Source organism: Macaca thibetana, chromosome X (genome assembly GCF_024542745.1).
Source record: "Macaca thibetana thibetana isolate TM-01 chromosome X, ASM2454274v1, whole genome shotgun sequence".
NCBI classification, from domain to species: Eukaryota; Metazoa; Chordata; class Mammalia; order Primates; family Cercopithecidae; genus Macaca; species Macaca thibetana.
The window spans coordinates 106,547,376-106,574,385 of record NC_065598.1 but is presented as its reverse complement, the minus strand read 5'-3'; the positions used below and the strand labels follow the sequence as shown (position 1 = coordinate 106,574,385).

At 41.8% G+C, this 27,010-nt stretch overlaps 1 protein-coding gene across 5 annotated transcripts in view; it reads right to left on the bottom strand.

The window, feature by feature from the left end:
• Positions 1-27,010, bottom strand: part of PAK3 (p21 (RAC1) activated kinase 3) — a 291,282-nt gene that overhangs the window by 220,657 nt on the left and 43,615 nt on the right. Inside the window, exon 2 of one of the 5 annotated variants that reach the window (XM_050776546.1) lies at positions 20,069-20,165. The exons of the other annotated variants lie outside the window; for them this stretch is intronic. The gene's annotated coding sequence lies outside the window, so the exon portion shown is untranslated. The remainder of the gene's footprint in view (positions 1-20,068; positions 20,166-27,010) is intronic. 5 annotated transcript variants of the gene reach the window in all.

The following is a 27,010-nucleotide window of genomic DNA, read 5'->3' as shown; positions in this document are numbered from 1 at the left end:
AACATCTTAACAGGGCCGGGCACAGTGGCTCATGCCTGTAATCCCAACGTTTTGGGAAGCTGAGGTGGGAGGCTTGCTTCGGCCCAAACATAGAGAGACCCCATCTTTATAAAAAATTTAAAAATTAGCCGGGTGCTGTGGCACATGCCTGTGATCTCAGCTACTCAGTAAGCTGAAGTGGGAAAAATTGCTTGATCCAGGAAGGTCAAGGCTGCAGTGAGCCATGATTGTACCACCACACTCCAGCCTGGGTGACAGAGTGAAAGACCCTGTCTCAAAAAAAAATGCGAATAAAAAAAACATCTTAAAAGTTTGTAAAACAAATGTGAAATAATTTTACAGTGAACCCCCATGTACCCACCATGTCCTTGGTACTTAAAAGCACTATTCAGCAATACTCTTGCAAAAGTAATTCCTTTAGTAAAGCAGATTGATGTTCCTCATCTTCTGTTAACTTGTGCTCACCTTACTTTTCCAGCCTTTCCAATTCCTTTTTTATTGTCTTGCAAAGGAAACTTTATCTGAGGGAGAACCAGAACATGTCTACTGCCAAAAAAATTTGTTTTCTTTTTGTTTTTCAAGGTTGAGTCTAAGGTGATCGTGGCTAGAAAAGGCAGGAGAATAATTGGATTGCATCAGTGAAAGAAGGCATCAGGAGAATTTAGTCCCGTTAGATAAATTACAACCCACCATTTCTGGGATCCCAATGAAGAGAAGATCATATCCTTGGATGCCCAGTCTTTACAACAGTCCTTTACTATGAGGTCATACGTTGATTATTGGGAAGGCAAATTAAATCTGTTTAACTGATCAACAATAAACTTTTTGATAATAGTATAGCAGGATGAACCATGGACAAAACCCCTCAGACACCGAGATAGTGAAGGGAGTGGCTTTAATCAGCTGGGAGCATCGGCAGGCTAGCATCTTAAAATCCAAGCTCGTCAGCCACTCAACTTCTGTCCCCTTTAAGGGCTCACAACTCTAAGGGGGTCCACGTGAGAGGGTCGTGATCGACTGAACAAGCCAGGGGGTGATCACGTACCGACTGAGCAAGCCAGGGGCTACATGACAGGGGCTGCGAGCACCGGTGGTCAGAGTGAAACAGAACGGGAGGTTTCACAATCTATAGGTAACAACAGTTACTAGGTTAGGGGTCGAATTTTAACTACCAGGCTTAGGTCAGGCAGACCCAGGCCTGGTTTCGGGTCTGGTTCCTTGGTTTCGGGTCTGGTTCCTAGGTACCGGGCTACCTGCCTTTAGCCTCATTTCTCTTTCCCTTTCTGAGTATAAAACAATACAAAGCAATATGAGAGGGTCTCTCTCATCCCTCAGTAGGATGAGGGAATCAGAATGCAATTTATGAATATCAGCCATGCAGTTTTTCCATAGGTAAATTAAAACCCTTTGACCCAGCAATCTTTCCCACCATATTTACCGACACTGGTAAATATGTTTACCATATTATAATTAGTTAAGGTTCTTCCTGTTCCACCACACTTCACCTCCCTGACATGCAAGTGGTTTAGCAGCAAAGCAGGCAGACAAAAAGTCTCTGAGAATGACTACAATGTTGTAAACAGCCCAAGTGCTTATCAATGGATGTACAGTTTAATAAATCCTGACATATTCATATTATTCATGTTATGAACTATCATGTAGTGGTTTGAAAGAATGAACCAGATCTATAACTACTGATGCGCTAGGAGGTCTGTGATGCACTGTTAAGTGCAAAAGCCAAGCTGTAGAGAAACATATATCTCACAATCCCATTCTAGGACAAACAGCAAAATCCCCTATAGATGTCTTACATGCCTGAATACAAAGAAGGTTGCATGTGCACAAAGAAGATTGTGGGAGGATTCAAACCTAGGCTGTTAATACCGCTTACACTGCAGAAGGGGAAGAACAGAGAACATTCCTGTGCATTGTTTCACTGAGGGCAATGAATACGTGGAAAATTTACAATTTCTGAAACACTTAGTAATTCTTTAAAAGAATGATATGTGGTATTTAAAAGACTGCTACCCTCCACTGCTTCCTAGCCTTTCTGGTCCACTGTTCTGCATGTCTACATTGAGGGACAATAAAAGTTATTTCTTGCTCAGATACTTTTTGTCTGCTTGCTTTGCTGCTAAACCACTTGCATGCCAGGAAGATGAAGTGTGGTGGAACAGGAAGACACTTCACTAGGCTTCATGTTCCTACCCCTTCCCAACATTTCTGGGAAACACAACGCACATGGGAAGTCAGACACAGCCTTGTGCATAAACTGCTTTTGTGTGAGTAAGAGGCAGCTGTGTTTCAAAATCATGCCTTCATTTCGAGGAATCAGGAAACTGGCAAGCCCTGTGGTCTAGGAGTCCCAACTGCCCAAACTGCCTTCCCCTTGCTGCAGCCTCTCTCCTCTTTGGCATCCTACCTAACCACCCCAAGCCCCAAGAATAACAATCTGAATTACAAAAGAGCCGCCATCTTTTGAGCACCCACTATAAGGCAAGCACTGTGCAAAGCACTTTCAAATGTATCACCTCAAGTTAATCTGCATCGCAACCTCTGTGATAGGTAGGCTGTGATTTTTCAAAACTAGAACAGGCAGAAGACATCTCATAAGGCTTTCCCTGGGTTTATTCAGCCCCCATATATCCTAAAAGTGGAGGATTTTTCCAGTGCTGTTCCAAGTACACTTTAAAGACACAGATTAGGAGTTTGGAGAAGTTGGCTAGTGCACTAGACCATTTTTGCATTGCTGTAAGGAAATATCTAAGGCTTGGTAATTTATAAAGAAAAGAGTTTTAATTGGCTCACAGTTCTGCAGGCTGTACAAGCATGGCACCAACATCTGCTTGGATTCTGGTGAGGGCCTCAGGAAACTTACAGTCATGGCAGAAGGTGAAGGGGGATCCAGCATATCACATGGTGAGAGAGAGAGCAAGAGAGTCGGGGAAAGGTGCTGCACACTTTTAAACAACCAGATCTTATGTGAACTTGGAATGAGAACTCAGTCATCACCAAGGGGATGGCACTTAGCCATTCATGAGGAATCTGCTCCAATGATCCAATCACCTCCCATCAGACCCCACCTCCAACACTGAGAATTACATTTCAACATGAGATTTGGAGGGAATACAGATCCAAACCATATCAGCTAGCACTTAAGGGTTCACACAGCCATGAAGCGTAGAAATGGGTGTGGCTTGCCAAGGATTTGATTTGGCTAGAAGAACTTGCAGCTTCCCAGGGTTATCACAGAGCCCCTAAGGAGCTCTAATTCCCCAGCATGCAACTGGGTGATTCTTACACAATCCCAAGAAGCCATTATTCATGATGTCAGTTCCTGACATTGGCCTAGCACTTCACATTTTGCAAAAACATTCCCTGCATGTTTTTATATTTTATACTCATAAATCTGAGAGAGGTAAGGCAGGACAGTTGCTACAATTATATAGACAAAGTAACAGTTTCAGATGGGTTAAGCGACTAGCCTAAATTTTAACTAGGAAGTTCATGAACCAAGACTGAAGTCCAGCAGTGGATTAAGGAAGCTACTGTCTGTGATTGCTGAACATTTTTTTTTCTGTTAATTATCCGTGGTGGGATTATGGGGCCACAATATTACTCAGCAGTGTAAAGCATGGGTTTTGTCACGCTCTTGGACAAATCAGCCACTGTCTCTGTACCTTAGTTTCCTGATCTATTAAAAGTAGATATTAACAATGCCTGGCCCCTAGAGTCATTGTAAGAATTCATTTATGAGATAACTCATGAAACACATTTAGCATTGTGTTTGGCGTGCAGGAATAATTCAGCACATATACAGTATTATTCTTATTGATTAATATATTTAAGATGTAGCTCTTGCCCACAGGTAGAAATATAAAGCAGATTCTGTGAGGCTATGGAGCCTACGAAGGTTATTTTGCAATAGATGCTTTAATATGAAGCAAATTTACTCATAATAACGGGGAGGCCAAAGATAGAAGACATGATAACAAACAGGACTGTGATTCTCAGATGTCATAATTGATAATAAGTCTTTTCAGGTTGTCTGTTGCCCCCGGGGCCACCAGAAGACTAAGGTCAATGGGCAGCTGACATTGTGCTGTGCCTGCTTTCAGGTGTGCCAAGCCTGTCCTGGCAAGAAGTGGCTTCACCAGTCCCATTGTGCACTCTTACAGTGCCATCTTTTAGATCTGGGATCTTTCCAGTGGGTCGATATCCTCGCTCTTCCTAAAAGTACATGTATATTAGAGATACATACCCCGTTGCCCCCAAAGAGCAGGAGAATGAAGAGAGAGAGTACGATTGAAAAAATGAGGAAGGAGAAACAAAGTGGGGATGTGAAGAGGTATGGAACAGTGACAAGAAGGGTGACAGAAGACAATGAGCCCTGCCTTCCTCTGGATACAGCCAGCTTAAAGGGGTAATCAGTTCAGAAGAGTTGTGGTTCTGTAACACTGTGAATGTACAAAATGTCACCGAATTCTTCATGTTAAAATGATAAATTTTCTGTTATATGAATTTTACCTCAATATTTAAAAAAAAAAAAAAAAAACCTCAGGGGCTCTCAGCCTCATGGCTCCAGACAGAATTTTATGCAGACACTGGCCCCGGCCTGGGGTTCAAAGAGGCTTTCATGGGCAATAAATGCCTATTTGTGTCTTCCCTGTAACCTGTCCTCTCAGTGCTGCCCACTCATGTGTGTCTATGCATGTGTGTGCATGATTTCTCAGAGTAGCTCCTGTGATCCTTGACTGTAAGACTTTTCTCAAATAATAACAGCAATTAAAACACTCAACCCTTATTAAGCTCTCACTATGTACCCAGCTTTAATCCTCTCAGCAATCCTCAGAGGTAGGAATTATTATCACATCCTTACTACATGTGAGACAATGGAGACTCAGAGAAGATCCAGGAGTTGCTAGAAAGTCACCCAGCAGGTAAAGTGGACATGCCAAAACTTGAACCCAGGCAGTGATGTTTCTGATGGCTCTGCTTGCCGCATAGTGCTCTCTACTTCATGCACTGAACACCTACTCACTGCCAGGTGTCATGGAGACACCAGAAATGGTATAAAGGATGGGGCCTCCGCCCTCAGGGAAATGACAGTGAAGATTGGAGAGGGTCTACTGGAGGAGGCTGCAAAGTGTGCTTGACTGCTAAGTAAATCTCATAATACAAAGGTGCTCAGAGAAGAGCTGACATAATAACCACAACAATTATGATAATTCATGTTGGCTGAATGCATTTATATGTGCCTGACATGTGTTTAACATGCCTGACTTCATTTATTCCTTATGGCAATCCTGTGATTTATATACCAGCACCAGCGTCACTTAAGAGTAAGAGAACTGAGGCTCAGAGAGGTAAAACAGAGTAACTCATCCAAGGTTGCACAACTAGCAAGTAGGACTAGACTGGATTTGAACTACTCTTTGTCTACACATAGAAGAAACTTAATAAATGCCCATCAAGTGCATGATTATCTTCCATTTCTTGAGCACTTGCTGTACTCGCTATCTGATTTAATACTCACAACTCTATGAAGTCAGTACAATTATTGACCCTGCTTCATAGATGAGGAACCCAAAGCTCAAAAATGTTAAGTAACTTGCCCAAGTTCACACAATTTTTAAGTGGTAAAGGGAGGATACAAACTCAGGGCTGCCCAACTCCAGGGCCTTTCTCATTTGTCTTCCAGAGCTTTTCTCTGGGGTTGCATGCTCAGTAAAGCTCGGTTGACTTCTGTGCATTCACATTAGTTGGCCTTGATTTGGATGTAAACAAGGGAGATATAAATAACAGAATAGCCTCTAATTCAATGCATGGAAAGCACAATCACAACATATAGGCAGAGGGGAATGAAGCTACTTTGAGGGGGAAATGGAAGAGCAAGCTTTGGGAAGTTCTGATGGAAGCAGGGTCCACCAAGCGAGAGATATTTTGGTTCTCCACTTACAGTGGAAGCAACAAACTCAAAGCATGCCACGGCCAGCATGAAATGGGAATCCTCCTTGGAATTTTATTTCTAAGAAAGGGGTCCTCACCTAGAGGAGGCAGCTGGACCCACACAGCCTGTGCCCTGACACTTCATCAGAACTATGTTGCTCTCTGTAAGAGCCTCAGCTTGGCTCCACTGCCACCCATTGGAAAGGGCTACGCTTTTCCTGGGACTTGTATCATGAACTTGCTTTTGAAGAGACCATTCATACCCTCTTCCATTTGCTGCAAGCCTTTGTTTATGCTTATTCTTGTAGGTGCTCTGTTCTGTTCTGTGGATCAGAGTGACTCCCATAGGGCAGGTTGGGCCCCACTACAGACTTTCTGAATCCCTCACAGGGAGTTGCCATGGTCAAGGGGTCAAGATGATGGGCTGCCAATCCATAGAACTCTGCATGCCGATTCCACTTAGAGAATTTTTCTTGCAGTTCCAAAACACTTGTTTACTGACTGACAGATTTATAGTGGGGTAATTCAGTCCAAGAACTTTGCTACTCTGAGGGTGGCCCATGGAAAGCCTCATTGGCATCACCAGGGAGTCGATTAGAAATGCAGAATCTCAGCAGGGCATGGTAACTCATGTCTGTAAACTCAACATTTTGTTTGGGAGGCCAAGGTGGGGAGATCACTTGAGCCTGGAAAGTTGAGGCTTCAGTGAGCCATGATCATACCACTACACTTCAGCAGAGGCAACAGAGGGAAAATTTGTCCAAAAAAAAAAAGAAAGAGAAAGAAAGAAAGAAAGAAAGAAAGAAAGAAAGAAAGAAAGAAAGAAAGAAAGAAAGAAAGAAAGAAAGAAAGAAAGAAAGAAACACAAAGAAATAAAGAAAAAGAAAAGGAAATGGAGACTCTCAGGCCCCACTACAGACTTTCTGAATCAGAAACTGAATTTTAACCAGACCTCCAGGAGATGTGTATGAGCATTAAAGTGGAAGAAACACTGATGTAGAATAATGTCTCAGAAAGGCTTTCACTCTCACATATCTATAGCAGGTCCCCATTTCTTCTATTTGACTGAACCCAATGGTTTCCAAATTTGGTTGGGCTTTATTTCATCAGGGGATCTGTCTTATTTTTTATTTTTTAAAAATAATTTTGTATTTCAAAATAATTTTAAACAGAAGAATTCTAAGAATAGTACCAAAAAAACCTTGTAAACCCCTCACCCAAATTAGCCAAATTGTTAGCATTTTGCCGTATTTGCTTTATTCTCCTTTACATTTCTAGGTGTTTTTCTCCCTAATCCATTTGAGTTTGTTGCAGACATCATGCCTTTCACCCCTAGATACTTTAGTGCATATTTCCTGAGAAGGAGGGCATGCTCTTACGTAATCACAGCACCATGGTTACCAAGTTCAGTAATTTTAACACTGACACAATTATATTACCTAATATATAGTCCATAGTCAAATGTGGCTAATTGTCTCAATGATGTCCTTTGCAGCAATTTTGTTTTCCATCTGGGGAGCTTTTAAAAAGTACCAATGCTGTGGCCCTAACTCCATAGCAATTAAGACATAATCTCTGAGGGAGGGGACTGTGCATAAATATTTTTTAAAGTTTTCCAAGAGATTCTAATGTGCAGGGCTGAGAAATACTGTGCTATAGGCTTTTTCTGTGACCCTTGTCTATTGCAGGGATAGGAACTCTTGTCGGCAGGGTAAACCCTGGGTATAATTTGTCTAGACCCCCATGTCTCCTTTAGTCTGAGTTCTGACATAGTTAACTGCCTATGAGATGTCCTGGGCCTTTCCTCGTTGCTTTCTATGCCACCTCGCTAATGTAAACAAAACATTCATTTTTTCATCCTATTTTTTCTTACAGCTGCTTAGCACAGTCCTTATGAAAAATGAAGCCTTGAAAATGGTATATCCTTTCGACAAAGCTAAGCCTGAGAAGTTGGCTGCATCACCTAGAATTAGAGAAGAGCAAAGGCAGATGGTGGGAAAAGAACACCAGGAATATAGCAAATCAATTATCATGAGGGCCAAATTTCTCCTCGGGCTTGCCACAAAGTTTCCCTAGCATTGGACATTGCTTTCTCACAACTAGACTCTTCTCAAATTATCTTGTCGTGGAAAGCAAGCTGCTGAGGTGAGCAGATGTAGCAAGCTGGGGCTGCACTGGACAAGAAGGAAATGTACAGATGGGTAGCGATTCAAACACCAGCCAGCTAATCCCATGAGCCAGCAGGCTTTTGCATTTCCTGAAAGAATTGGGGTCAATCTAGCTGGTCAGTCTACTGGCTTCAATGTATCTGTTATGTTTCCATCCCTTGGCAGACGAAGGGAAAGCCTGGAGGGTCTGAGTGGGAGCTGACAAAGAATTCATGACATTCAGTCTGTTGGGTGCAGCACTGTTTCTCAAGCATTGAACCAGCATCGCTTCCACCACCCTCCGCACCCCCTCCCACCCAAACATCTTTGTCATTGCAGCCAAAGAAGGTGAGCTTTCTCTACAAAGGGTCTGTTAGAGGGAATTTAGTTCAGATTTGTATGTGTTTGTGAATATCTTTTAGAAGGGAAGGGAAGGCAGAAAAGGGATCATTTGGCTTCAAAGTTGCTTTGTAAATGCTCGACAAATTGACTTGCTTTTAGTATATATTGATATTCTTTAATATTCGAGAGAACTAGCCAACTCAGATGGATTGCTTTAACAGATGCATCTTTGCAGTTAGTCAATAACGAAATATTTGTGAGCTGTTAGTATCTTTCCTCTTCTCAGAAACTCAATAATGTGCCAAATGAGATCATTCCCTCTGACCCACGACTCGAGAACATTTTGAATTGTGTTCACTCTGATTAAGAACTAAAGAATACTCTAGTTATCACCAAAGCCCAAATGCAGGGCACTTGTATTCCTAGACAACCATTAGAAAATTCCTTAATTGGAGCTCAGTGTGCACTGCTATTGCAATCTCTAATCATCTCTTTCACTGGAGGACTCCTTGTCTTATTACAGATTTTGGTGCCTGCCAGTAAAACAGAATGTGCTTAAATTGATCAAGTATGTGTGAATTGCACATATCCCAAATTTTCTTACAAAAAGGCCAACTTTAGGAAGTGATTTCATAGGACATAATATTTCACATAGCTTCACTTGAGCTAATAAAGTATTGTCTTTCACAATAGAACAAATGGCCAATATTCTCTCCAACCATTAATTTTTATTCTCTAAGTATTTAATAGACACATGAGTACATTTCAGGCTGTTAACCCAAAGTCAGGTTTATGTGACAGTATAGTTCAGACATATACTCACTCAAATATCTCTCTTCTGCACCTGATTCTTGACCTGTTCCTTTCAGGTCACTTGTCACTGCCATAAGTAAGATCGAGTGGCTTCTTAACTCTCCCTATCCCTTGCCACTGTTCCCATTCATCCTCCTACTACGCATATCCCCTGCCTTCAAGAATAAAAGCCTCAAATTCTTAGTTTGGCACTCTAAGCTCTCTCCACAACCTAGTATCAAAGATTACCTCCACTACTCTCAGTCCTATTGCCAGCGCTCCAACAAATTTCCTGTCATATATGAAGAAAGCTTGCCAAACTGTCCTGGAGCACTTGCTATATGCCAGACACTGTGTTAGCTAGTTCATAGCATTATCTCATTTACTCTTTCCCCCAACCCAATATGATATACCACAGGTATGTTGTATTATTTTCATTTTACAGGTAGGAAAACATAAGCCAAGAGATGTTCAATAATTTGCCCAAAGTCAAGTGGTCAGTAAGTTGCAGAGTCAGTATTTTAAGCTAAGCAGTCTCGTTGCAGAGTGTGTCCTCTCAACCTCGCCTGCCTAAATAGTTTTGTGAAATTTGTTCTGGATTTTCATTCCTCCAAGTTTTTTTCATGATATTCTCTTCTTTGGAAATAACCTCTCCTACTCCACCATGTCTGCTTGCTGAAATCTTGCCCAGCTCAAAGGACACCTCCTCCATGAAGTCATCCCTGATTTCCCACAGCTAAAATGTATTCCTCCTGGCTCTGTGTTCTTACGGCATTGGCTCTAACACTCATACTACTTTTTGTAATGGTAGTTACCTGTGTGTAAGTTCCCTTCTCCCTCCCACCCCCAAGCTCTCCTGAAAGAAACGAGCTCACTCTCACTATGGCCCTGTAATGCTGAAGCTGAGAGAGTGCCAGTCAGGGATGCCATTACCAAGGAGTGGTAGAGGTGGATAATGGAGTAGATAATCTCTAAGCGCCCTCCCAATTTGGAAGCTCTATAATCCTGGGTGGCAGTTTCCGTGGGGGCAGGGACTTCACCTTCCACAGCACCAAGCCAAGTAGCTGGCATGTCTGTAGTGAACTGCTGAGCTGGCAAAACTACATTATCTTTGATGCACATGAAGATCAACAAGAACTGGCTACACCCTCCCTCCCAGTCTCTGTGTATCTATCTGTTACTGTCGTGTGTGTTTGAAGGTGACACTGTGCTGCAGGTGCTGCTCGAGGGCTGCAGTCCTTTCCACATTCCTTTCCTATGAAGACTATCCTTTGTGCTGTGCAAGTTGATGATCCACATGCGTATTGATATCTGCAGCACTCAGTGCTTTGCTTGACAGTCTAGACCAGTGGGTTTCAAACTTCAGCATACATTAGAATCAATCAAGAGGGCTTGTTACAGCACACATTGTGGGGCGCCAGCCCCAGTTGGTCCAGGGAAAGACCCAAGAATTGGCATTTCTAACAGGTTCCCAGGTGATGATGTTGCAGGTCCCTGGGCTACACTGAGAACCACTGCTCCAGACAATAGCTTCACTCAAAAGGAGATGCCTTCTCTCTGACTGCTGCCTACTGAATGTGAGGGGCTAGCGGGGGTGGGGCTGGAGGATGAGCACTGAACTGGGAGCCTGAAGACCAGAGTTCTACTGCAGCTGCTGGCTCTAGAGAACCGTGTGACCTTGGGCAAGTCTCAGCAGTGCTCTGCCTCTCTGATTTCCTCACAGACACAAGGATGGGATAAAGTGGGTGACAGCTATTCTGGGTAGTTCTAGAATTCAGAGTTTGTCTGTTGCTCTTCATTCTAGCTCAGTCTTTCAAGTTGGGATGCCAGACAGCCCCTTAGCACCTCTTCAGACATCCAAGTACATTACTCTGAGCTCCAGCTGCCCCACATGCTTGGCGGCCTTCTTAACAGTTATCCTTGTGTATGGAGCCCCAAAAGCAGAGCTGATGCCTTCCCTCTTGGAGACCTAAATCTGCCTTTTCCGAGCATGTGTGTCCTGCATCCCCTATTTTAAATGGTACTTTAGCACAGAAGTAAGGACACAGATTTCTAGAGTCAATCTCCTGCATATAATTTTGGTTCTAACCACTTACTGTGCAACCTTGAGTAAGTTATTTAACATCTCTTAGCCCACTTACCCCAACTTTAAAATGGAGATATCAACAGTACCTACTTCATGGTGTTATTGTGAGGACCAAATGAAATAATACATGCAAGGCATTTATTATAGTGCCTGGCACATTGTATGTGCTCAAAATGGTAGCTGTCATTTCTAAAAAGAGGGTAATGGCCTCCTTCATAACACCAAAGAAGTAAGGAACCAGAAAACACTATAGCTATAGATCTTTTAATTTCTTTAAACCTCATCATACTACATAATAATAATAATAATATTAATAGTAATACCTTATACGTATGCAGTATTTTACACTTTTCAGAATACTAAGCACTAAATCCTCTCATCCAATCTTTATAATGTCATAAAGACAAGGCAAGCACTCTTGTGTGGATTGATCAAAGATGTTCCTAAAACAACATTGCTATCACCAAGCCTCCCATGAATTAGGCTGGCTCTCCCCATGTGGATTTCTGCTTCTGCATAGTTGGTGAAGAGGAAGCATCCTCAGTCAAAGCTACCAGCTGAGAAACCCTTAGGAAACCCCACTGGTACCTGGCCTGTCTTTTGTAAGTATACAGCAGGCCAGGGGGCTCTGCTTGCCAAGCAACATCATTGACTGCATACTGTTTAGTGCATGCATTACCAGGCTCCAAACATCCAAGTGATGCTACCTCAATAAGTCGAGAACTTTTGATAATAAACATAAGCCAAATCAAAAGGATGTTCTGGATTTTTCATCATTTCCACTCATTAGTCCAAGAAAAATCAGCCCACTCATTTGTGCTACCAATTACACTTATGATTTTACACAGCGCAAAATCAGGAAGATGTCACAGGCTGTGATACCAGTGCCACACTCAGCATTAATTATAGTTCAGTGCTTGGAGAGGAATAAAGCACAAGAGACTCAGAAACTTGTTATGGTGCTTAATAAGGATCTATTTACTCACCAGAAATTGGACAGTGATTCCAGACTTCAGTGGTTTTACTTCACTGCTCTTTCCTTTCCTTCATGTTTCTGTCATCTGTGACTTGGTTGGAAACAGATGATAACAGCAGGCCTTCCATTTGATGTCCTTTGTTTGACTTCCCTAATCTTTCCTCTGTGGTCAGTCTCTTTCCGATACCTTTAAAACCACAGAATGCGGCAAACTGATTTTGCTCATTGGGCTTTAGCCACACTAGGCTTCCTGTGGTTCTTTAAACTGGGCAGGCATTGCATGCCCTCAGCGCCTTTGCATTTCCCTCGTACTGGTGTGCTCTACCTTGTGGCTCTTGCACCCTCTTCTTTAAAGACTGTTCAAATGTCATCTCAGTGAGGCCTTCCACGACCATCCTACTTGAGTACAGCCCCTCTACTCCTCATTTCCCTTTCCTAGTATATTTGTCTCCATAACATCCATTGCCTGCTAATATACTGTATAATATTCTGATTGTTTTACTTATTGTTTCTCTCTCTCCCTCCCTTCCTCTCTCTCTCACTCTCAATTCCAGCACTTAAGCCCCAGGAGGGCAGGGCAAGTTTTAATTTTTTATTTTGAAATAATTTTAGACTTTATAGGAAAATTGCAAACATAGCACAGAGAGTTACCATATATACCCTTCACCCAGCTTCCTGTAATCTTAACACCTAACATAATAATACTAAGATTATTAGAACCAGGAAATTAATATTGATACAATAAGATTAACTCATCTACAGACCTTATTCACATTTTCCCAGTTTCTCTACTGATGTCCTATTCCTGTTCTAGGATTCAATCCAGGATCTCATGTTGTATTTAGTTGCCATGCCTCGTTAGCCTCCTCTAATCTGTGATGCTTCTTTGGCAAGAATGCTGTGGAAATGATGCTGTGGAGGGTGGGTTTTTTAAAAAATTGTTTTGGTCACGGCTATATCCTCAGTTGACTAGAACAGGACCTGACGCATACTAGGCACTCAGTACTTGTGAAGACACAAAGCAACAAAACCAACAGGCATCCATATTCCTTTCTGGAAATAGAAAGATTATGTTCTGTGGGATATTAGGATTCTTGGGAATCTCTTGGTTTTGAAGAAGGGGAAGGTAATCTGGTTGGGTATGGTAGGAGTTCCCTACCAAAAAGCAAAACAATAACAGGCAAAGGAATCCAAGTAGTATGTGCCCCAGTGTGAGGGAATATGGATGTAACATTTGGATAATGCTATAGCAAGACTTTTTTTAACTTTTATTTATTTATTTTGGAGACAGAGTCTCACTCTGTCACCCAAGTTGGAATGTAGTGGCGCGATCTTAGCTCACTGCAACCTCCGCCTCCTGGGTTCAAGCGATTCTCGTGCCTCCCGAGTAGCTGGGATTACAGGCGCCTGCCAACATGCCTGGCTAATTTTTGGATTTTTAGTAGATATAGGATTTCACCATGTTGGCCAAGCTGTTCTCAAACTCCTGACCTCAAGTGATTCACCTGCTTCGGCCTCCCAAAGTACTGGGATTACAGACATGTGCCACTGTACCTGGCTTTTTTTTTTCTTTTTTTTTTCTTCTTTTATAAAGAATAATACCACTACCACCACCACTCCCCCAGTAAAACCCAGTACCTTGCATGTATGAGTTAAGTGGCTGAGTCTATAGGCCCTGAAGCCAGACCGTCTAGATTAACAATCTGGCTCTGACTGAGCCCTGAAGAACACCACAAAGTAAAGAAGCATTATTTCCTCAGTCCCAAAGGGTTTATTTATTCAAAACTTGCTGAGCACCTCCTATGTGCCAGCCTGGAGTGGGGCCATGCCATCTTTCTAGCAACAACTGAGTCATAGGCACCATGCGAGAGCCCCATTGGGCCAACCCATCACCTTAAATTGTGGGGATTGTGCAATGCAGCAACTGAGATGAGCCAGGTGCCAAAGGTTCCAGTCACTGCATGGGCATGCGTTTCTTCTTCTTAAACTTTGGTTTAGCTGCTCCTTGGCCTGTGCTACATGAGGTTATTAACTACCCTCCAGCAAGCAGGAGCAGGCTGAGATGCCAGTGCAGCATGTGTCTCACCGATGTCCTGCACCACAGACAGACCAGGACCAGAGAATGGTGATGATGCAAAGGAGTGTCTCTTTTACACACTCCTGGACTCTACAGTCTCACCTGGTTGCACCCAATTCTTACAGTCCAACAGCCTGTCTGCTCCCTGGAACAAGTGACTACAGAGACATAACATGGCCTCTTAGCAAAAAGAGTTGTGCCATGCCAACTCATTCTCAAGCTGTCTGGGCCTGGGATAAGTTCAGTATGCCAGGAGTGTGGCAGGAATGACTAGAACTAAAGCCAAGGTGCTACTCAATTCACCTGCCACTCTATCCTGCTAGTATTTCTTGCTCAACTGTTTGACATCTACTTTTGTTTATTTATTCATTCCTTCATTCATTTGATCATTCGCCATTCAACAAAATTTATTGAGTACCTACTATGTGCTAGGCACCATGGAAGGTGCTGGAGATGCCCAAGACAGAGTCCCTGCCCTCAATAAGCTTGCATTCTAATGCAGGAGGCTGGATCTTTTCATTTGAATATTTTTTCTCCTACCTCAAAAAGGTAATAAACCCTCTCTAGACCCTAATTCCTCTTCCAGATACTGCTACTGCCCCATTGCTGTCCTCCTCATTTTACCAAAACCTTGAAGCAGCATTTGTTTATACTTATAATCTCCAAACTGTCTCCTTCCCTTCTGTCTTGCACTCACTCTTATTACTGCTCTGATCAAGATCACCAATGACCTTTAGGTTACAAAATTCAACAGCCAATTCGCAGTCCTCATCTTACTTGAGCTATCTGCAGTGCTTGATATAAGTGACCACTCTCTCTTCCTTGAATCACCTTCTCTTGGTTACCAGGAACCACATTCTATTGGTTTTCTACTTTCTTCTCTGGCTGCTTCTTTCCAGTCTCCTTTGCTTGTTGCACTTCAACCCAACCTTTAGACGTTGGAGTGGTTTAGGGCTCAGTCCTTGGACTTCTTCTCTTTTCTACCTGAACTTATTCTCTAGGTGACCATTCAGTCTTATGACTCCCAAAGTTCTGACCCCAGTCCAGACCTCTCCTATGAACTCAAGGTTTGTATATTCAACTCTCCAGCTTGGATGTCTAATGGGCACCTGTCTTAGTCCATTTGGGATACTATAATGAAATACCATAAACTGGATAGTGCATACACAATAGAAATGTATTTCTTACAGTTTCAGAGGCTAGAACGTCCAAGATCAAGGTGCTGGTGGTGTCTGGTGAGGGCCTGCTTTCTCATAGACGACATCATCTTGCTGTGTCCTCACGTAGTGGAAGGAGTGAATGGTCACTCTCAGGCCTCTTTTATAAGGGTACTAATCCCTTCCATTCATGGAGGCTCCACCCTGATGACCTAATCACCTCTCAAAGTTCTCACCTCCTAATGCTATCACTTTGGGTGTTACCATTTCATCATAGAAATTTTGGGGAGAACACAAATTTTCAGACCATAGCTGTACATCAAACTTATCAAGTTGAAAACTAATCCCTTGATATTTCCCCCTAAAACTTACTTCTCCCACAATTCTTCCCAACTCAGGTAAATAGCAACTCCATTATTATAGATGCTTAGGCTAAAAACCATGGCATCATCCTTGACTGGGTACTTTGTCTCATGTCCTATTTATAGGTCTGTCAGCAAATCCCAAATACTCTACCTCTCAAAACACATACAGTTTTTGTCCATTTCTTATTGGTTCTCATATCACTGCCATTTCTATCATCCTTCTTCGAGCCCCCATCATGTCTCACACGGATTATTACAGTAGTCTCCTAGCTGGTTCTTCTGCTTCCACTGTTTTCCCTCTTCAATTTATTCACAACATACCATATATAGTAAGCCTACTAAAATCTAAGTCAGATTATATTACCCTCTGCTCCATGATACCCCTTCTTACTCAGTAAAAGCCAAAGCTCTTACAATAACCTTCGAAGTTCCAAACACCTGACCCCCACCCCATTACATTCCTGAATTTATCACCTACCACACTTCCCCTTCTCCTCAAACCTCCAGCCATACTGGCCCCCTTGCTGTTCTTCAAACATATTAGGTATGATACAGTCTTAGGACCTTTGCACAGACTCTTCTTTGCCTTAAAAGTTTGGCATCCAAAGAGCTGCAGATCTGTATCTGTCACTTCTTTCAGGTCTGTACTCAAGATTTTCTGTCGAGGTCACTCTGTCTAAAGTGTTTCTCTCCTCCAAAAAAATTTATATCTCCATTATCTACTTTATTTTTCTCCCTAGCACTCATCATTCTCTAACATACTATATGTCTTAATGTGCTTGGGCTGCCATAACAAAATACTACAGACTGGGTGGCTTGAACAACAGACATTTATCCCTGACAGTTCTGGAGGCTGGAAGTCCAAGATCAAGGTGCCAGAAAGGCAAGTTTCATTCTGAGGCCTCTTTTCTTGGCTTGTAGGCAGTCACCATCTCATTGTATGCTTATATGACTTCTGCTGCACGGTGGGTGGTGGGGGGGGGAGAGAGAGAGAGAAAGAGAGAGCGAGAGAGAGAGAGAGCAGGCTCTTTGGTGTCTCTTCTTATCAAGGCACTAATCCCATTGGATCAAGGCCCCACCCTCATGACCTCATCTAACCCTAATTGCGTCCCAAAAGCCACATCTTCAGATACTATCATATTGGATGTTAAGATTTCAACACAATAATCTGGTGGTGAAGACACAACCATTTAGTCCAGAACATTATACAAATTTCACTATATATTTTATTGATCCTGTTTATTGTCTGCCTCCTCCACTAGAATTGAAGTTTGATAATGGTTGGGATTTGTGTTTAGTACGTCCACTATTTTTAATTTCCATGTTTTGAGTAGTGCCTGGCACATGTAGGGGAATAATAAATATTTACTAAATAAGTTGTTAAAACAAGCAAAATAATTACAGTTTGTGATAAGCACTAAGAATGAAATAAATAAGTTGACAGATAGAACAAAGGCTGTCCACCTTGGCTGCACATTAAAATCACCTGAGGAGCATTTAGAAATATAGATAGCTGAGTTCCATTCTCAGAAATTCGGATTTACTTTATCTAGAAGAGGCCTGGCCATTGTTTTGTTTTTTAATGCTCTCTGAGTGATTCTCAATTTGAAGCAAGCCCGAGAACCAATGAGTTTGAGAATCAAGTGGGGACAAGGACCTACTTGAGACAGTGTGCACAGGGAAGGTTTTTCATGTATTTCTGAGAAAGTATCATTGACATGGAAACCTGAAGGACAAAAAGAAACATGGAGAAGCTGGGGCAAGGCTGGGATTCAATTGTTGGTAGAGGGTCACAAGAAGATTAAAAGCATCAAAGCAGGGATGAGCTTGGTGTATCCTCAGAACAGTAGATCAGTGCAGGTGGTGCACAGGGGGCAAGAGGAAGAGTGTAACAGGGTGAATGTGGAGAAATGCACAGAAGTCAGATTATTCAGGGTCTTTTAGACCATCAGAAGGAAATATGAATTTATATTACATGCGATGGGAGCCATGGGAGGGTTTTGAGGAGAGAAATCATATGATCTGATTTTTTATTTTCTAAAGATTGCTCTTGCTGCTGTGTGGAGGCATGAGTGAAAGCAGGAAAAAGCCTAGGAGACTGTTTTGGTACTCTAAGAAGGACTCGATAGTGGTCTGCACTGGGCTGATGGCCTAATGTTGTTCCTTTCCATCTAGATAGCAGAAGCCTGAGAGTGGTACACGAATCCATTCTGCCCAGGTAAACTCATACGCAAAGCCATTGGTTTCTGAAACTCTTTCCAAAGCTAAGATTCTATAGCTTGCTAATTCTGTGATCAGTGGCTCAGGTGTTGGAATATGTATGCCATGACTTGCCCTAGAAAGGGGGCCCAGTTGATCAGTTAATGAGACAGCTGCTTTCTAACTAGAAAATAATCCAATCAGAAAGGAGCTTAGACAAAGTGATGGTGGCATTCATTGATGGCACCTAAATTTGAAAGAGCCCTATTAATTCCCAGCACTGGTTCTTTTATGCTTTCTTGCGGAGAGGGGTAGGAGGAGGGAAGAGGACAAACACTGTGCTTTTGAAGGGACGTATTAATTAAAGGAGGAGATCAAGACGTAAACACAAATAGGAGTAACATAAGAGAGTAAGATAAGTATCCAAAGGAAGATATGAATACAATCAGTAATTGCCATCATTTATTTAATACCCATTTTAGGCTGAGCACTGTGTTGAAGGCTTTACATATGTTCTCACTTAATTTTCACAACAGTGGAGTAGGTAATATAATCACATATGGTAATTATGATAATAATAGAAGCAAACATTTGGTAAGCCAGGCACTGGACTAGGTGTTTTAAAATATATAGGCATATCATCATTCCATAGATGAGGATAACTAGGCCCAGAAAGGATAAATGACTTATCCAAAAATCACAGAACTAGGTTCAACTGCCAAGCTCTGATATTCAAACACAGGTTCAACTCCCAAGCCCATGGTTTTAAAGAATTCTGGGAATTGAGAGCAGATGGCTCCTACCTTGTTCTGGGAGGTACATGTGTGAAGGGAGGAAGACCCTGTGGAGGAATAAAGGTGTGAAAATGAAAAAGGAGGAGCTTATTCAGGGACCAGCAAGTGGCCTGCTTGGTCAGGGCTGAGGGTGTATAACAAAGAATTGTGGTTCAATGGCAAGGCAGTTCTCCTTCTCCTTTCTGCTCCTAATCACTTCACATGTGCCAAACAGGGGTTGCAGCCTCCTATCAAGCCTGTCTGTCCCTCAAGTCTTGATCTTGGGGTGCCTCGATCCTCTAAATGCCCCTGGCAGCTCAAAAAGCCTTAAACACACTTGAAAGTAGGGCAAGTATAGATTTTCAAACTCAAACCCTAATGAGTGGTAATTTGGCCCCCTCATTAGTTCTTTCTTAGGTGGAAGCAGCCCTTTGGCATTTAGGACATTGACAACAAGATCTGAAAAGGACAAGAGGATGGGAAATACAGAGAAGGCAACAACCAGCATCTAGCACATTTCATCAAGCCAGCAAAGACAATTCAACATGTAATACTACTTGTAATGGCAAAAATTTGCCAATGATCTAAATGCCCATCAATATGAGATTGATGAGATAAATTATGAAACATCCAAAGAAAAGAACACTATCTCATTGTTTAAAAGAAGGAGCTAAAACTGTACATTCTGACACGGAAAGATGTTTCCAAAGGATTGTAAGTGAAAAGAGCAGGTCATGTAACAGTCTCTATATCATGATCCCAGTTAAACCCTAGATCTGTGTTTATATATGCATAAAACTGCCAACCACAGTTGTCTGGTACAGTGTCGGTGTACAGAATTACAGAGGGAATTTCCCTTTGCATTTTGTATACTTATGTATGCTGTTGACCTTTACAACAGGCCAATATCACCTTATAATTGGAGAAAACAATACTAGAATTTCCATTTTACAAAACAAATCATCCTATCTTAGATCGCCTTCATGCATGCTATCTTTTGCTATGACAACATATCTTGGATTCAGCCATGCATTTGAATTTGTCTCATAACTTTCTCATGAGTGAACTAAGGCAAGATAGTAACATATTGACCAAGTTATAATACCGTCAAATGGATTGGCAATCCAACAGAAGGTCTCCAGAGAAGGGCCACAAGGCTTTTTCATTTTTATTAATAACTTAGGTGATACAAAAAATGTACTTACTGTGTTTGAAGATGACCCAAACCTGGCAGGGATATTGGAATATGTTGAAGAACAAAATTGAGATTCAAAATAAGCTCAGACGGGCTGGAATACTGGGCTAAAATTTAAATGGTGAAATATAAATGAGATAAAGAAAAAAATCATCAATTCAAATTTTAAAAGTCCATTTTGTGAGGCCAAAATAGGGGAAGTACGGCTTTACGGCAACTCACATCAAACAAACAAACGAACTAAAAAAGATCAAGGGGCTTGAATTGACCCACAAGCACAATTCGAGCCAACAGTTTAATGTACCTAAATTATTTAGTTGCTAAAAACAGAGCACGATTTTAGATTGCATTAATCAAAGTACAGTTTCTAGATTATAGAATATAATCATCGCACTGTAACCTCCTCTGTTCACTCCAGCAGTCTCCTGTTCAATTTTAGACACCACATTTTAAGAGAGTCGCTAAGAAAGTGGAAAACCTCCAGAAGAGGATTGCGAGATTGACAAAAGAAAACCATTCTATAATAGGAGTTGCTCTTTAAGGTAGAATAGACAATAGGTCCTGTAAAGGAGAAACGTTGGGGGATATATGATATCCACCTGCCTTCAAATCTCAAGTGTTTTTCTGTGGAAGGTATGCACTTACTCTGGGTTGCTCAGGTGATAGAACTAGGACTACTGCCACCCAGTGGTGAAAAGGAGGCAGATTTTCAGTAAATCCATCAAAAGGCTTTCTGACCTTGAGAAGGTCCTGCAAGAAGAGGCTGAGCAAGCTGATAAGGCAGTGACGATTTTAGTCGAGTCTGAATGAACAGATGCCCAGTGGCAGAACTGCACTAACTGAGTCCCTTTCAGCTCTAAGAGATTACATCTTTTTCCCCTATTCTTCGTGCCATCAATTCCTCTCTGTGTCGCCCTCAGGATCAATAAGTCCACTCTCTGCAGTCTACAGAGTGGTAAGGAGAGTTCTGCGGGAACGGTGGGAGTTGCTGCCTCTTGTTTGTTATTGCCCAGGGTCTATGGGGCCAAAACCCACTGCTTATAGGAAGGCCAATATAAGGCCTTATCGGAAGGCTGATATAAGTCGGGTCATGTCCTTCACTGAACAAGCTCCTCCGTGGCTTTCCATCTCACTCCCTGGAAATGGCAGTCAATACCCTAAACAAGCTGGTCTCTGTGACTTCTCTGACCTCCCATCCCATTACTCTTCCCTTCATTCACTCCATTGCTGCAACATGGGCTTCTTGGGAGTTTCATAAAGGCCAAGTATCCTCCTGATTCAAAGACTTTGCTCTTGCTGTTCTCTCTGCTCCCAATGCTCTTCCCTGAGATACCTACATGGACCCACTCCCTCACCTCCTTTAGGGCTGGATTCAAAAGATTACCTTTTTGGTGAGGCCTACCCTGACCACCCTCTAAAATTATAGGCTCTGCAGGGTTCACTTTCCAACCCTCCCCTGACCATTTCACAACTCCTTATCACCCCATCTGAAGATTTTTTTTCCATAGTACTTAATATCACATAACACAATATTTTATATTTATTATTTTGTTTTCCATACTCTCTCTATTGGGCTATAAATTCCTTAAATACAGGAATAATGCCTGTCCTGTTTTTTTTTTTTTTTTTTTCTTGTCGTATCTCAGCTTCTGGAACACAGGCTAGCACACAGTAGTTACTCATTAAGTGTTTAATGAAATGCCTGCTGCGTCCCAAATCCACGCCATCTCCTGCAGTCTTGATTTTCTCAACAAAAGAAATTTTAAATTTAAGAACTGAATCCAAAAATAATAACAAGATGTGTCTTAGTAGTAAGATTTGGCATGATTGCCTATTTTTCTCAATTTTCTCATTTTTTAGTTATGCTGTCATATTACCTTAATGGTCAACTGGCCATAATAACTGTAGCAGCTAACATCTATTGAATGCTTATCATGTACTAGGCATGGTGTTAAGTACTTTACTTGGATTAACTCCTTTAATCCTCACAATAGCCCTTTTCAGTTGGCACCACTATCATTCCCATTTTAAAGACCAGGAAACTGAGAAACGAGGAAGTTATATGACTCTACCAAGGCTACACAACTAATATTAGACAGATTCCAAAGCCCATGTTATTGCCCCCTAACTTCAGTATAACATGAAAACTGGTGATGATGATGATAGCTAACATTTATTGAGTACTAATCATGTATCAGGTGCTATGCTAAATGTTTAACACACATCATGTCATTTAAAGTTGAGAAAAGTCCTATGAGGCGGAAATAATCATTATGATCATTTTATAGTATTAGGCCCTCCTGTAATGTAATTAACCAAACCTGTACCCATGCTTAACCTCTGGCTTGGTTTCTTTTCTTTTCCCTTTCCTTTTTCTTTTCTTTTCTTTTTTTATTTTTATTTTTTATTTTTTATTTTTTTTTATTTTTTGAGACAGGGTCTGGCTCTGCCACCCAGGCTGGAGTGCAATGGTGCAATCTCAGTGGCTCACTGTAACCTCTGCCTCCAGGGTTCAAGCGATCCTCCCAGATCAGCCTACTGAGTACCTGGGACTACAGGCCTGCACTACCACACTCGGCTAATTTTTGTGTGTTTTGTAGAGATGAGGTTTTGCCATGTTGCCAATGGCTGGTCTCAAACTCCTGGGCTCAAGCAGTATGCCTCCGTGGGCCTCCCAAATTGCTGGAATTACAGGCATGAACCACCACACCTGGCCCCACCTTGGCTTATAGCAAGCATCCCTTGACTTTCCCTTTTGCATTTCAGGCCAGTGAAAAACCTGGAGGAGCAATAATCTGACAGCCACTACTTGAACCCTCCCCTCCATGTAGATTAGACCTCCAGCATACATTGTGATTTCAGCCCTTATTTGTACTGTTGCCCCCGTCCAGTAGAAGAATGTCCTTTTTTTAACACCTGTCAGCCCTAGCCTGCCAATTTTTTATCCAAAGCTTAGTTTAAATGAAGCTCCCTCCAGGAATCCTTCCATGGTCACCACTTTCTACCACAATTTCTTTCTCTCATTCTACAGTCAATATATCTCCTTCAGCCCTGGTCTCTAGCTTTGCATTGCTGGCTCTCTTCCCACTCAGGTATGTCTCTTCTTCTCAGGTAGACTATAAGCTCGTGGAGGCAGCTAGGCCTAAGCTCCTTGGCATGCCCTGCATAAATGGTATGTTCACTGGCACATAGTAGGTGCTTAATCATTATTTTGCTGATTTAATGATACTATATCCTCATCATTGTAAAATGTTTGTCTCTTTTCAAGGTGTTCTTATACATATCATCTCACTTTAGCCTCACAGCAGCTCTGAGACACAAGAGAGACAGATCTTATTTTTCTCATTTTTACAGTTAAGGAAATTGAGGGCTGGAGAGGCTAAATAAGTTGTTTCAGGTCACACATCTGAGAATTGAGCCCAGCTGTCTGGACTTTGAGCCCCAGATTCTTTGCATTAGACCACACCAACTCTGTGACTCTACCGGAAGGCACCGATGGCTGGGAGCAATGATAATAACATTCCTATAAAGACCTTGTCTTGATTCTATCACTGGAGCAAAAGCAATAAAGTGCGCCAAGAGGCAATATCCTCAGTTGAGATTGGGAAGGCAGGTAAATTCATACACTCTGGTGAGAAGTGCCTGGAGATTATCAGATGGGAGGTGATGCCTCTGTTATACTCTTTAGGAGGAGGGGACTGAGGACTGAAAACTGTCCTCTATACAAGGCAGATTAACTCAACCCTCAGCAGAAAGGAGGCAGCCTAGCAGCCAGCATGGTGACTATGACAGAGCAACTAGGAGGAAGGAAAACTGGGTTCGAGATCCAGTTGTGCTACAAGCCAGCTGTGTGATCATGCAGAATATACCTAACCTTTCTGAGGCTGTACTTCCTCATTAGAAGCTGCCAATTTACAAGGCTTCTCATAGCACCAGTGTTCTACAAATCTATGACACAGATCACAATAGGGTGAGTCTTGGACTCTATCTGGATCACAGACATATTTTCTTTGGTGCAAATAGTGTTTAAATTTTCTATGAATTGGTAACCAACATTGAAAAATTAGAAGATTTTACGTGAATATTCAGATGTCCAAGCTCTCTAGAAAAATCAAAATATCTGGCAGCATTAAAAATCGGAAAACTTCACATAAAAATTGATTTTCAATCTTCTTAGGAAAAAAATACCTGGGCACATGGGATTATTTTCATCATCTGTTTATTATTTAAAATATACTATGTTAGGTTGTATGATAAGTACCATCAGGGAAATACAAAGTCAGGTAGGAGATGAAGAGTTTTGAAATGGTAAGAGTAGTAGGATCCTGCAAGGCCTAGAGTATCACAGAGGGTAGACACAGAAGACCTCACTGGCAAAGTGACCACATTCCCACAGGACCATAATGAACTGGAACCCAGAAATAGCTGCTCCCTTTAGACAGAGCATGTGGATAAAAGGTCAGGGGTGCTAATATCTTCAACATATGAAGTCGGGACTGAAAAGATGATGCAGGTTGATGTGACTGGAAGCATAGTTTTGAGCTAATTATTTGATTTTACAGAGGCAACAAAAGAGTTTCAAATGGTAAAATCAATATCAAAGTCTGGGAGAAGAAAAGGAGGAGCAGTTGTTTGCACAAGAGCTTGGCACCCTTATACAAAGCCTTCACTAACCAAGAGCAGCTAAACATCCCATAAACCCAGATGCATTTTCTGTCTAATGGGGTCAGTGCAATTAGCCTGATACCTGCAGTTGCCTCCCTAACTTGCCCTTACATCTTAGGCCACGGCCATTACGTGATATTAGAACTGATTCTAATTAGAGAACCACCAACTCTGTTGATCCAAGAATAGCATGGGAGAGATGGGGAGAGAGGAGAAATGGATCCTACTCCATTCCCTTGTTGGTCATTTCTTGTCTTACCTGGGACTTGACAGATTAATTCTCTGGATGCCAGTTTCTCCAAATAAAAAATGAGTATTTCAAACAGTTCTGTCCTATGTCAGGGTATCTACAGTGAGGGTAAGTATTGCTTCATGAAATGTTTGTGTGTATATATATACACATACACACAAACTATGTATATAAAATTAAATATAAATGATATGTAAAACTGTGTTTATATTTAAAATTACATGTAATTATAAACATTTTATAACTCAGTATTTATCATTACTGTGTGCAGTGTACCCTGTTATTTCCCATTCCATTCCTGTATGTGTGTTTAATGCTGGTCACTATCCACTAAATTGATTTTCTGAGCAGTGGGTAAAAACTGGCAGCTTGAAAAACAGTGCTCTACATCAATGGTTTCCAAACTGGACCCACATCAGAATACCTTGGAGTCCTTGTTAAACACATATTCTTGTTCTCCATTCCAAACCTATGCAATCAGAATTTCTTTAGGGCAAGGCCAAGGAATCCATATGTTTTAACAAGGACTATCTGTGCACTGACATTAAGGAATCACAGTTATTCTCAGCACACAGATGCAAATAACATGAAAAAGAATTATTATCAAATGCATACTCCATACCAGTTCTTCAGCATAATAGCTTTCATTTATTATCTCACTTAAATTCCCACAACAACCCCACTTTAGAGATAAGGAAACTGAAGCTCAGAGGTTTGATAAGCTGCTGGAAGACATACCCCGGGAGATTAATGAAGGAGCAGGGCTGTGATTTCTGAGGGGTCTGTTTGAACCCAGAGTTCAACCTGCATTGACTCTTCCGACAGTTCTTCTTTCTGCAGATCCAGAGGCCTTTGACCTATCCTGAAATGTTCTATACCAATTCAAATTCCAGATCAGATACCCAAATTCCAGATCAACCACCAGAGGAAAAAGAGCAGACATAAAACAATGACAATAAAAATATTTTGTACTAATATCAGGTTTTTACTGTTTCCAAAGCATATGTGGGTCTATTTTCTCTACATTTATACCTTTAAATCATTCTGTGAAGCATGAGGGTTAAATGAAAAAACAAAGACCCAAAGAGGGGAAGCAACTTACTCCGGGTCTCACAAGTTCACAGCCAAGCTGCCACACTCTGACTCCCTCTGGCAGGGTCTAATACTGCACTTGGGCTGCATTTCTCCAGGGCTCACAGGTCCAACACATTTTAGGTCTAGTTCCCTTTAAGGGAGAAGAGGAAGGGATGGGTTGCTTTCTGCCTCCTTCGCCATAGGATTTACCATCATGTTCGGAAATGAACACACTCTCCATCCACACTGCCTGAGGGACAGTTTGCCCCGACTTCCACAAGGCTGTGCTGAGAAATGGCTGCATTTCTATTTTTGCCATGCAATTTGTAAAAAGCTTTGCAGTATACTTCAAAGAAAAATAATGGATTCCATGATGAAAAGAAAAAGCGCCATCCCTCACACAGAGGTTAAATGCCACCAGCCGCTAGTGAGGCAGCCTTGGGAAGTCTCTGCTGAGCAAAATGTTGACAGCCCACAGAAAACCTAGGCAGTGGACTGGACCAATCTTTGCCAATGGCAGAAAGGGTCTGAAGGGATGAATGGCCCTTATTTAGCCTTCTTGGCTGAGACCCTCCCTCTGTTGAGAACATCCCTCTGTTTCTGCCACAGACAGTGGTGTTGTTTGCAGTGTGTATATGTTTATTTGACAAATTACTAGTTATTTATCAAACACTGTATTGATTCTAGCATTTTTCACCCCTTTCCCTTTAGAATACAGATCTTTCCATCTCTCCCCTTAACAGCTCCTGAAGCAAACCTCCCGCTCATGCAACACACGAATGGACACACACACACACACACACACACACACACGTGTACACTTGGTGAAAATGAAAGCAAGACTCCTTTCTCTTGGCCTCAGTCTCCCTATCTAGAAAGTGTGAATGAGTTGAACCAGATATTCTATTAGGTTCCTTCTCTGGTTCTAAGAATCTGATAAAATAAGTGGGGGAAAGCCCTAAA